Genomic DNA, 12,995 nt, shown 5'->3' with positions numbered 1-12,995 from the left:
CCTAGGTACAAGATTCTACATTATCCCTATATCATCATACATATCCATTAGTAGTATATACAATAAGGGCATACATGGTTGCTGACCCTAAGTGGAGCAGCCGTTTATGTCATACAGTGGTGACTTCAGCAACCCAGGTCACTAATGATAAGAGGAAAGGAGTTCCTTTAAGTTTTCAAAAACATGCTCTCAAACCCCTCAAGATTATAAGTCCTACCTTGTATCCGTCTGCATAGGGTATAGGTCCTGCACTGGCGTACAACAGAGCCATTACTGCAGCGGCTCCCGGTTTTTAAAGTAGCCATTGGCGCCATAATAGGAACAAACTGGAAGTGACGTTACGTTTCATCTTTCTCTATGTTCAATGCTAGGGGGAGGTGTTTCACTTGCCGGTCACATGGTCGGGTGATGTGCATCTCGTCATCACCTCCCCGGAACCTGTAATACTAGTTCCTAGTTACTTTTAAGATTATTGCGTTCCGTGTTGACGCATGCGCAGTAATGCTCACACTTGATAACATAGCGCTAGAGACCAGCGCATGCGCAGTATCAACGCTGCCGTAGTGCAGATTTAAACATTAGTTAAACCGTTCCTGCTGAGGGTGGCAAAATGCCCCAATTGAATGGGGATTAATAACATTATATTAGGTATACATAAGAGATGGGTTCAGAGAGGGTTATATAATAATACAGTGTAAATTCCCTAAAATAAGGAGCACATGACAGTGTGCTAGGGGCTACTTATTTTGGCAACAAGGAAGAGGCACACTTTCAATTATGTATGTTATTGTTCGATTCTGATAACAACATATTTTATCCATGGCTCTAACTGGTTTTTAGAGTCATTGTACTAAAAGAAATTGTCCACTACAGACCAAATTTTCCGGAGTTGGATGGCCCGGTAATATATGTCTAGATAAAGATCGTATAGCTAATGTGTTCATTAATGTGAATCTAATAACAACATCATAATTAAGCCCTCAGATAAAGGGGGTAACATAGTGATCCTTGATCAGGTCACTTATGTACAGATGTGCACTCAACTCCTGAGGGATTGTAAATCCTATGAACAGCTAAGAACAGATCCGACCCCTCAGTATCTTGTACAAATTAAATAGATCTTGGATGTGGCTAAACAGCAGAACCTTATCTCCTTCAATGAGTATGAATTCCTACTTCCACGCTTTCATAAACTGGCAACTTTTTATGCCATTCCGAAAATACACAAAGGGACTAATCCCATAAAAGGTAGGCCTATAGCAGTGATGGCGAACCTATGGCACGCAGAGCCCTTTGTGTTGGCACGCGCGCTGTCGCCACACTGCGCCACCTTGAATTGCTGGTGTGATCCCGCCAGCATTCAAAGTGGTGTTTAGCAGAGGAGACATTTCTCCTCGCTCTGACATTCCTCCTCTCCTGGGCTGCAGACCTGTTGCCTAGGAGACGGAGGAGCGTCAGTAGGCGGCGCCGGCGTCTTGTGGATTGGCTGCACGGGAACTGAAGTGACTGAGGACGCAGCAGCGGAGGAGTGGGGACTAGAAGGTGAGTTGTTTTTTTTTTTTGTTTTTTTTTTTAAAGCTGTATGTGCGGCTGTGCCAAGGTGTGGGGGGGACAGAGCCAGCATGGGGGAAAACATGGAGCGCACGGGGGACAGAGCCAGCATGGGGGGGAACATGGAGCGCATGGGGGACAGAGCCAGCATGGGGGGGAACATGGAGCGCACGGGGGACAGAGCCAGCATGGGGGAAAACATGGAGCGCACGGGGGACAGAGCCAGCATGGGGGGAACATGGAGCACACGGGGGACAGAGCCAGCATGGGGGGAACATGGAGCGCACGGGGGACAGAGCCAGCATGGGGGGGGGGACATGGAGCGCACGGGGGACAGAGCCAGCATGGGGGGGGACATGGAGCGCACGGGGGACAGAGCCAGCACGGGGGAAACATGGAGCGCACGGGGGACAGAGCCAGCACGGGGGAAACATGGAGCGCACGGGGGACAGAGCCAGCATGGGGGGGAACATGGAGCGCACGGTGGACAGAGCCAGCATGGGGTGGAACATGGAGCGCACGGGGACAAAGTCAGCATGGGGTGGAACATGGAGAGCACGGGGACAGAGCCAGCATGGGGTGGAACATGGAGCGCACGGGGGAAACATGGGGAGCACAGGGGACAGAGCCAGCATGGGGGGAACATGGAGCGCACGGGGACAGAGCCAGCATGGGGGGGAACATGGAGCGCACGGGGACAGAACCAGCATGGGGTGGAACATGGAGCGCATGGGGGAAACATGGGGAGCACGAGGGACAGAGCCAGCACGGGGGAAACATGGGAGCATGGGGGACAGAGCCAGCACGGGGGAAACATGGGCAGCACGGGGGACAGAGCCAGCACGGGGGAAACATGGGGAGCACGGGGGACAGAGCCAGCACGGGGGAAACATGGGGAGCACGGGGGACAGAGCCAGCACGGGGGAAACATGGGGAGCACGGGGGACAGAGCCAGCACGGGGGAAACATGGGGAGCACGGGGGACAGAGCCAGCACGGGGGAAACATGGGGAGCACGGGGGACAGAGCCAGCACGGGGCAAACATGGGGAGAAATAATAGAGTCTTCAGCTCACCTGCTACCCGGACTGTTCAGCCTTGCGGGTGCCTGGAATCCCACGGTCTATCCCGACCGGTAGCAGAGATTTGAAAAGGAAAAAGGGGGGGGGAACGATCCAGCACAAGTCCTCCTTAGGTTAAAACATTCGAGTCTTTATTTGAACATCTCTAAAAACATAGTGAAGACCGAAAAATAGCTTGGGTGGTAAAGGTACAATTCATGAGGGCTTTACGCGTTTCGGACTGACAATAAAACCAACTAGTCCTTAGTCATAAGTGTCTCATGAATCCAAAAGAGCTACTGAAATAGACTGATTCATTAGGTGAGGAAAAGGGAGGGGTGAAAAAATGTTAATTACATCAGAAAAAGGAAGGAAAAAGGCAAAGAAAAAAGGTGAGGTGGAAGAAGCAAATGCGTATCTGGAAGTTAATTAACTTTATATGATTAAAGCTGCGATTTAAAACTGTAATAAACATATATTAATTATACAAAGTGAACAATAATATATTGATCAAAGGGTGGAAATCCCCCAAACCGTCAGAACATCTTATATTATCGGTTCCAAGGGATGGGAAATTAAATTCATTGTCCAAAAAAGAAAGAAGAAGAAGGGGTTAATGTGCTCAGCTGTAGACCTTAGATCCCAAAACAACAGACAGAAAAATCATGCGCATAAATACATAAGCATATGGGGGGGGGGGGGGAATGAGTAATATATGGTAAATTATACTTCAAATCTTAGGTTATGTATATGTGAAAAAACTGGGATGGGGAAAGATAAGTACGGGTGGTAGGAGGGGGGATCATTAATTGATTTTATACCCTCACTTATTTTCTTTAATATAATTTGTATTATTCCCCTTCATATCATCTATACCATTCTTATTATCGCTATTACTATGGTAGTCACCTAACGCCTGACAGCGAATTAGATACCGGAAAGTAAAAAAAAAAAACGCAAGAAAAAAACATTATTGATCAAAAGGCATATGTGAGGTCCTAGTTCGTGGGCTTGATGAATTTGCCTACAACTTACATGATTGAACTACGGTATGGGGTCAGGACATGGGGATCTGTGTAAAACGACTCAGAGATACAAAGTGTAATCATAAAATGGTATGCATATGGGGGGGGGAAGGGAGAAGGGGGGGGGGAGGAGGGAAAAGAGGGGGGGTGGGATGGGGGGGGAAGGGAGAAGGGGGGGGGGAGGAGGGAAAAGAGGGGGGGTGGGAGGGGGGGGAAGGAGGGATGGAGGGGAAAAGGGTAAGCATATGAATATATGTATGAAAGAGTAAAATAAAATTAAATAGAAATAGAAATGAAAAAATGAAAAAAATAAAGAAATTCAATTTAAAAATAAATACTGAAAATTGGAAAATGGGGATAAAATCTATCTGATATCACATTAAAGCCGAAGCCTGTTATTATGATTTAAGTTAATATAAACCCCCAATCGCTTACCCTAATTATTGTTATGGTTATAGTTATCACCTAAAAGGTAAGGGTATATTCTATTTAAATGCATGACTGTGATTATCCCCATTAATGTAAATCATAATAATATTAAGCTCTCCAGCCATTCCCGGATTATTGTTGATTTTATTATTCTATTTTGTTCTTTTGTTACTCTTTCTTTATTAATTGACTGCAGATTTGCGTATCACGAAGTGGGTAAAATTCATGAAGAATGTATAAAGTTAGAGCCTATATACCCAAATTATTCCCAGTTTTGGTATGTAAACAAAAATTTATATAATTATAATTCAACATAGGGTTAGCGCAAAGAAACCCCAAAGAATTAATAATTTTTTGAATATAATCTAATATCATAAATCCAGTATGGGCTAAAATCGGGTATATTATCAGTTCCAAAAAATGGAGTATCCCTGATAAAATAAAAAAGGGTATGGAATTAACTCTTGCGTTCCAAAGATTGAATACCCGAAAATGAAAGAAACGCAAGAAAAAACATTATTAATCAAAAGGCATATATAGAATATTAATTCACAAGCTTGGAGAATTGTCTACAACTGGAGCCAGAACATAGGGATCAGTGCAAAAATAATTCTGAAGCACAAACTGTTGTCATAAAATTATTAATTATTAATGGGGAGGGGAGGGGGGAAGGTGGGTATATGTGTATATGTGAATGGTTAATAACCAGTGAGGAATGTAGAAAAACAAGGTAAAATAAAGTAAAGTAGGGAGGTGAATGAAAAATTATAAAATATTATTATAATAAATGTCCCTGTTTTTTCTGGCATCAGTATATATATCATGAAGAATATAAGTCGCAGCCAGAGGGGAGCCTATATGATATTCAACATAATAATAATATTTATTGTGAAGTTGGCGTCATATAGATTCTGATATATAGTTAGAAAATGAAGCGCAGGTCAGAACGGTAATTGAAACCGTTTGGATACCTTGAATCTAATTTTAAAATCCATTTTGCTTCGGCTATTAGTAGGGCTTTAAACCAGTCCCCTCCCCGTGGAGGTCTAGGGATAAATTCCAAGCCCGTGATTCTCAGGGTAGTGAAATCCGCAGCATGGCATTCTATGTAGTGCCTGGTTAACCCTGACAGGGAGCGTTTCCTAACTAATGCGGCGTAGTTTAGTGAAGTCCTATCCTGGGCGGCTACAGGGATATGGATATGCTCCGAAATCCTGGTTCTTAAGGCTCGGGAGGTGCAACCTACATAATATTTACAGCAGGAAACACATGTAGCAACATAGACTACATGCGTGGAGGAACAATTGATGAAAGATTTAATTGCAAAATTTACTCCATTGTTTCCTGTAAAAGATTTATTATTCTGCATAAATTTGCAGAGACCGCATCTACTAGATCCACATTTGTAGGATCCTTGCACACTGAGCCAGTTTTTACTCGATTTTCCAGATTTTTTGGGAGCATATCTGCTTGGGGTCACTAAGTTCCCTACTGTACAAGCCCTCCTGGCCACTATATTGACTCCAGATTGGAGGATATGACTTAAAGTAGTATCCTGACACAACAGAGGAATAAATCGTAAAATGGCATGTTTGATCTGAAAAAAATCCGTACTAAAAGGTGTAGAGAATGTTATACGCTCAGTACATTTGGGGGATATCGGGCGATCTGCCAACAATGCGGACCTTGTCCGGTTGTCAGCAATCGAGCAAGCCCTTTTTAAGATTTGATCTGAATATCCCCTTCTACTCAATCTCCCCTTGATGCAGGTTGCCCCCTTAAGATAGGTCTCATTCGTGGAACATAGGCGCTTAGCTCGTAAAAATTCCCCCACTGGTAAATTTCTCAAAGTATGGGGAGTATGACAGCTAGTGGCGTGGAGGGAGGAATTACCACTGGTGGGTTTTCTATATAGGGCAGATCTGATAGAGCCTGATGCTATATCCCCTGATAGCATGACGTCCAAGAAGGGGGCTGTCTCTAGATATAAATTCATTTTGAATTTCAGATTAAGGGAATTGCCGTCAAAATAGATGTTAATGGCTCTCATGGTTTCCTGAGGGGTACTAGATGGATTTTTCTTGCAGATTAAGATCTGATCATCTATGTACCTGGCATACCAAACAATGTGGTCCATAAAGGGGTTATTATCAATGTAGATATATCGTTCTTCCCAATAAGCCATATAAATGTTTGCCAGGGCACAAGAGAAACTCGCCCCCATTGGACATCCTGCTACCTGTAGAAAAAAGTCACCATTAAACTCAAAGAAATTATGTGTTAAAAGAAAACCTGTTGCCATGAGGATAAATTCTTTAAAGGTATCGTCAAAAGGGCTGTATTATATATATGCTTATGTATTTATGCGCATGATTTTTCTGTCTGTTGTTTTGGGATCTAAGGTCTACAGCTGAGCACATTAACCCCTTCTTCTTCTTTCTTTTTTTGGACAATGAATTTAATTTCCCGTCCCTTGGAACCGATAATATAAGATGTTCTGACGGTTTGGGGGATTTCCACCCTTTGATCAATATATATTATTGTTCACTTTGTATAATTAATATATGTTTATTACAGTTTTAAATCGCAGCTTTAATCATATAAAGTTAATTAACTTCCAGATACGCATTTGCTTCTTCCTCCTCACCTTTTTTCTTTGCCTTTTTCCTTCCTTTTTCTGATGTAATTAACATTTTTTCACCCCTCCCTTTTCCTCACCTAATGAATCAGTCTATTTCAGTAGCTCTTTTGGATTCATGAGACACTTATGACTAAGGACTAGTTGGTTTTATTGTCAGTCCGAAACGCGTAAAGCCCTCATGAATTGTACCTTTACCACCCAAGCTATTTTTCGGTCTTCACTATGTTTTTAGAGATGTTCAAATAAAGACTCGAATGTTTTAACCTAAGGAGGACTTGTGCTGGATCGTTCCCCCCCCCTTTTTCCTTTTCACATCTCCAAACATGGGGAGCACGGGGGACAGAGCCAGCACGGGGCAAACATGGGAGCACGGGGCATACAGAGCACGGGGCATACAGAGCACGGGACAAACAAACAAAGCATGGGGCAAACAAACAGCATGGGGGATACGGGGCAAACATGGGAGCACGGGGCAAACATGGCTGCAAGGATGGGGGAAACGTGCAAAGATGGAGAGAAATTTGCAAAGAGGGAGAGAAACGGCTGCAAAGATGGGGGAAACATGGCTGCAAGGATGGGGGAAAACATGACTGCAAGGATGGGGGGAAACAAGCCAGGATGGGGTACATTCAGCAGGAAGGGAAACATGCCAGGAAGGGGTACATTTACCAGTATGGGGGGAAACATAAAAGGATGGGGGGGAAACATGCCAGGATGGGGAACATTTAGCAGGAAGGGTGAAATTTACCAGGATGGGGTACATTTACCAGGAAAGGGGACATTTACCAGGATAAGGGAACATGCCTGGATGAGTTACATATACCAGGATGGGGTCATTTAACAGCATGGGGGAACATTCCAGGATGGGATATATTTACAATGATGGGGTACATTTACCAGGATGGGTTACATTTACCAGGATGGGGTACATTTACCAGGTATGAGGTATATTTACCAGGATGGGGTACATTTACCAGGATGGGGCCATGATGTGGACAAATATACCAGAATGTAGGAAATATATATCAGGATGAGGGACATGTTTACCAGGAAGTGGCCATTAAGGGGGGACATAACAATGAAAGGGGAGGGGAGCAACTCGCACGTATTTATGGGATTTCAAGATGTTCAGACTTTGAAATGTAGATGTGGATTACGGGGTGACATCTGATTGCATTCCAGGCTAAAATCTGTCTAATATGCTGCAATTTTTATTCCAGAAGGAATAATCCAACTGCTGTGTCTGGAAAGGGCAGGGGCTCAGCTTCAATGTGTGGTAAGCATGCATGAGCATGATGCCCCCTGCTGAAGAGAAGACGGCAAAGGTAAGGTTACAATCAATTATTTACATAATAGGATTGGTTGGCACTTCGGAAAAAAAAAAATGGGTTTAGGGCTACAGTTTGGGCACTCGGCCTGTGAAAGGTTCGCCATGACTGGCCTATAGTCTCCGGGATAGATTCAATAACCCAGAACTGTAGTACCTATATTGATCAAATATTGAGACCATTTGTCATGACTTTACCCTCCTATATACGAGATACTTTGGACCTACTTGCTAAAATTGAAGGTATCACTCTGAATGATGACATGATCCTTACTTCGATTGATGTGGAATCACTGTATACCAGCATTCCTCATGACAAGGGACTAGAAGCAGTCGATTACTTCCTGAGTATGCGAGGTAATCAATTTGCTGCTCACAATACATTCATAGGAGAACTCTTACAGTTTGTCCTTACTAAGAACGCGTTCATGTTCAATTCCAAGTTATACCACCAACTCAGGGGCACAGCGATGGGGAGCCCATGTGCCCCCATGTCATGATGTATTTTACCTTCTCACTGTATTTGCTGTAATACTATGTCAGGATGTGATGTCACTTTCCTTTGGTTGTACTTACTGAACACTTTGAAATGTCTTGGGATGTAAGTAACCATACCTTCCCCCCATCTCCTGTGTCTCTGGGCCCATAATGCAATTATCTCTTGTCCACACAGCCAGGGGAACTTCTCATTGTTTCGTAAGCAGTGGATAACGCCAACTACACAAACCTGTAGACATCTCGGAGCCAACCTTCTAGAATCTTCTAGTGGGCCCAACCATTGCATAGACCCCTACCCTTGAGGGGCGGGCCCACGAGCTCAAACAATTCACTCCTGTTTCTAAATGCAGTTGGGAGTTGAGTTTTTGAAGAGGAAGGGAGCGAGATCTGAATCTGCGGACAGACCTCGCCGTCCAGTGCATTGTGTGGGATTTCTGGGACTCTGAAAAGGACTATTACGTTGTGATCTGGCACTTTGGATTATCGGGAGGTGCCCCCGAATCTGTTTTATTTGGACTTGTCGTGTGCTGTTCCTGTATTCCTGTTAGTAAACCTGTTGGATCATCCTCGGCCTGTTGTCTCTCTTTGCTCTGATGTACACCCCGTCACAAACTGGTGGCAGCGGCGGGATCAGAGCAGAAGAAATGGAGGACAACAGCCAATCGACGTCTGAAACCAGAACCTCAGGATACAGGAACTGGACTGTGGCGAGTCTACAAACAAAGGCCCGTGAATTAGGTGTCGGCTACAAAGGACTCTCTAAGGAGCAACTAATTGAGGCATTGGAACACGCTTGCCTGCAAGATGGCACCGAGGAACAATTTCCACAGCAAGGGGAGCAAAGACGGGAGCCGGAGGTGAATACCCAAAAAAGTCAATGGGTTGTGTGGTACAAGGAAAAGATGGCACTGCTTGGAGATGAGGCCACCATAGAAGATAAGAGGGAGGCCATGCGTGGAGCTGAAGAGAAGGAGCGCAGGATGGAGGAGATGGCATTGCTGGATAAGCAGCTCGCTGTGGAAGCCGCGAGAGGTTCCAGACAGACTGTAACCCCAGCACCCATCATGAGGGAACTTCCCAGAGTGTCCCGCAAAGACTTCAAGCAGTTTAATGAGGCTGCTGGTGACATTGAGGGCTTCTTCCAGGACTTTGAGCATCAGTGTCGATTAATGGAAGTCCCAGAAAGGGAGCGCGTCCGGCATCTGGTTGGGCTCTTAGAGGGTGGAGCTGCTGCAGCCTATAGAGCTATGGACCCTCGGTGGAACTGTGAGTATGCGGATATTAAACAGACTATTCTAGAACATTATGCTGTAACGCCAGACACTTACAGGACTCAGTTCCGTACTCTAGCATGTGATGAGGAAGTGTCCTTCAAGATGTATGCCCACAAACTCAAACATCTGTGGCATCGTTGGTTGGAGGCAGAGGAGGCCTTAACCTTGGAGACCGTCCTCCAGGTCCTCCTAAAAGAGCAGTTTTACTTCAAGTGCCCCGCTGAGATCCGGGAATGGGTGCGTGAAAGGAGACCAGCCACTGTGGAGGAAGCTGCAGCTCTAGCTGATGAGGCTCTCACCATCAAGCCTCAGTGGAAAAAACTACTACCCAGTGAGAAAAAAAACACCAACCCCCCAACGCTGGTGGCCCCTGGTCCTTCTGGCCCCAATGTTCACCATCACCCTAGACCGTCAACTCATGGGGACCTTCGTGTGACTGTGCCTCGCATTACTCATGCTCCACCTTTGGGAATACGACGCGGAGGAAGAATCCCAGAGCGCAGATGTTATGGATGTGGGCAGCCTGGGCACATGCAATTCCAATGTCCAGGTGTTCGTAGACAGAACAGCTACAGACCGCCTTTGCCTGTTCATTACCTACAGACACCTTCACCAGGAGAAGAGCTGGATTCTGTGCCTGATGACTTGCCAAGTGACTCAGATATCCTGGCTCCCCTACCCGGAGTCTATGGGGTGCGAGCTCCAGCCACCTGTTCTTCTGATCTTCAGGACAAACATCTACAGGAGGTCGTGCTGGATGGCCAAAAAGTTGTTGGCTTCCGTGACACTGGGGCTTTCCTCACCATAGCCGATCCCCGAGTAATTCAACCACAAGCAATTCAAAAGGGACCAGGAATTGCCATTGAACTGGCAGGAGGTACCCAGAGATATATTCCAAGAGCGAGTGTGACCCTGGATTATGGCTTTGGGGCAAAACAATGTGTGGTCGGTGTGATGAGCGGCCTCCCTGCAGACGTTCTTCTAGGAAATGATGTGGGGAATCTTCATTGCCACTTTGTCGGTGCGGTAACCAGAAGTCAAGCCAAGAGAGCAGCCCATGTGGACGTGTACAACCCATCCATGGAACTGAGGCCACCAGAACTGCCATTACAGCCGGTGAGTGATTCTTCTTGTGGGGATAATATGAATGTTACTTGGGATAAAGTTCAGTTTAGACAAGAAGTAGAGACTGACCCCACCCTTGCTAGTTTTAGAACTCGGGCTGAAATAGGGCAGCTAGGGGAAAACGGAGAAAGAATTATCAGAGAAAATGGACTTCTGTATCGGGTTGCCAATGCCGACTCCCTAGATAAGCCCTGGACTTATAGCAAACAGCTGATTGTTCCTCAGAAGTACAGAATTCCCCTATTACACCTGACTCATGACATTCCTACGGCTGGCCATCAAGGCAAAACCCGCACCGAGAGACGATTGACTCAAACTTTTTATTGGCCGGGGATTTCCCAAGCAGTGGCGCATTTCTGCCGAACTTGTGACATATGTCAGCGTAGAGGGCGACCCGGAGATCACCCAAAGGCACCCCTGCAACCGCTCCCTATAATAGAAGAACCCTTTCAAAGAGTAGCTGTTGATATCATTGGACCTCTGGCTAAACCAAGTAAATCTGGAAAGCAGTACATTCTCACTGTTGTGGACTACGCCACCCGATATCCAGAAGCCGTGGCCTTGTCAAGTATCTCTGCAGCCAAGGTGGCCGAGGCCTTGGTTATTATTTTTACCAGAGTAGGATTCCCCAGTGAGATCTTGTCGGACCAAGGCTCCCAGTTTATGTCAGAGTTGGTCCAGTGTCTGTGGCGCACCTGTGGAGTACGAGCGATCCGAACGACCCCGTATCATCCCCAAACAAATGGACTTTGTGAACGATTCAACGGCACTCTGAAGAATATGCTGAGGGCCTTCACGGACCGAGATTCAGACTGGGAGAAGTACCTACCCCATCTCTTGTTTGCCTATCGGGAAGTTCCCCAGGAGTCCACTGGGTTCTCCCCCTTTGAACTACTCTATGGAAGAAAGGTCCGAGGACCCTTAACCCTGCTCAAGGAATACTGGGAGGGGCAAGTTGAAGATACAGGAACCCCTGTTGTCCCTTATGTCCTAAAGCTGCGAGAAACCTTGGCCCAACTTGCTAGTTTTGCACAGAGTCATTTGCGTATGGCTCAAACCAGACAGAAGACATGGTATGACCGTAACGCACGCTATCGGGAGTTTGTAGAAGGACAACAAGTCTTAATGATTGTTCCCCATCGGCAGAATAAACTGCAGACCACATGGGAGGGTCCCTTCCGGGTTCTCAGAAAACTGAATGATACCAATTACCTTCTTGCTTTAGATGATCAGGGGCTAAGGCAAAAGACTGTCCATGTGAATATGATTAAGGAGTACCATGACCGGAACATTCCAATGATAGCAAGCTGTCGGTTGGCTTCAGAAGATGGTCAAGAGGATGAGGACTCTCTACCTGATCTCGTGGAAACAGCGAGAGCCCCATCCACTGTGGAACAGGTTCCCCTGGGAGATTACCTGGACTCCTTACAGAAAATCCAGATGCTGGAAGTGCTTCAACAGAGACGGGCTGCTTTCTCATCCCAACCAGGTCGAACCACCGTCACCCAACATCATGTGGACACTCAGGGCATCCGTCCCATACAACTGGCTCCTTACCGGGTACCTGAATCAGTTCGAAACACCATGCAGCACGAACTGGAGGAGATGTTACAGCTTGGGGTAATCCAGGCCTCCCATAGCCCTTGGGCCTCCCCTGTGGTGTTAGTACCCAAGAAGGATGGGAGTACTCGATTTTGTGTGGACTATCGGCGACTAAACGACCATACCGTCAGCGATCCTTACCCAATGCCTCGTATTGACGAACTTCTAGACCGACTGGCTGGGTCCCGATATGTCACTACCTTGGATCTCAGTAAGGGATACTGGCAGATCCCTCTAACGGATGAAGGGAGAGAACGGTCCGCTTTTATAACCCCCTTTGGTCTGTATGAATTTCTAAGCATGCCTTTTGGAATGAAAAATGCCCCGGCCACCTTCCAGAGAATGGTGGATCAGATCCTCCGGGGATGTGATGACTTTGCTTGTGCCTACTTGGATGATATCGCCGTCTTCAGCCACACATGGGAGGAACATCTGAATCAAGTAGCCATTATTTTGGACCTGAT

The sequence above is a fragment of the Anomaloglossus baeobatrachus genome, chromosome 1 (genome assembly GCF_048569485.1).
Source record: "Anomaloglossus baeobatrachus isolate aAnoBae1 chromosome 1, aAnoBae1.hap1, whole genome shotgun sequence".
NCBI lineage: Eukaryota > Metazoa > Chordata > Amphibia > Anura > Aromobatidae > Anomaloglossus > Anomaloglossus baeobatrachus.
Note: the sequence above shows the minus strand (reverse complement) of the source record.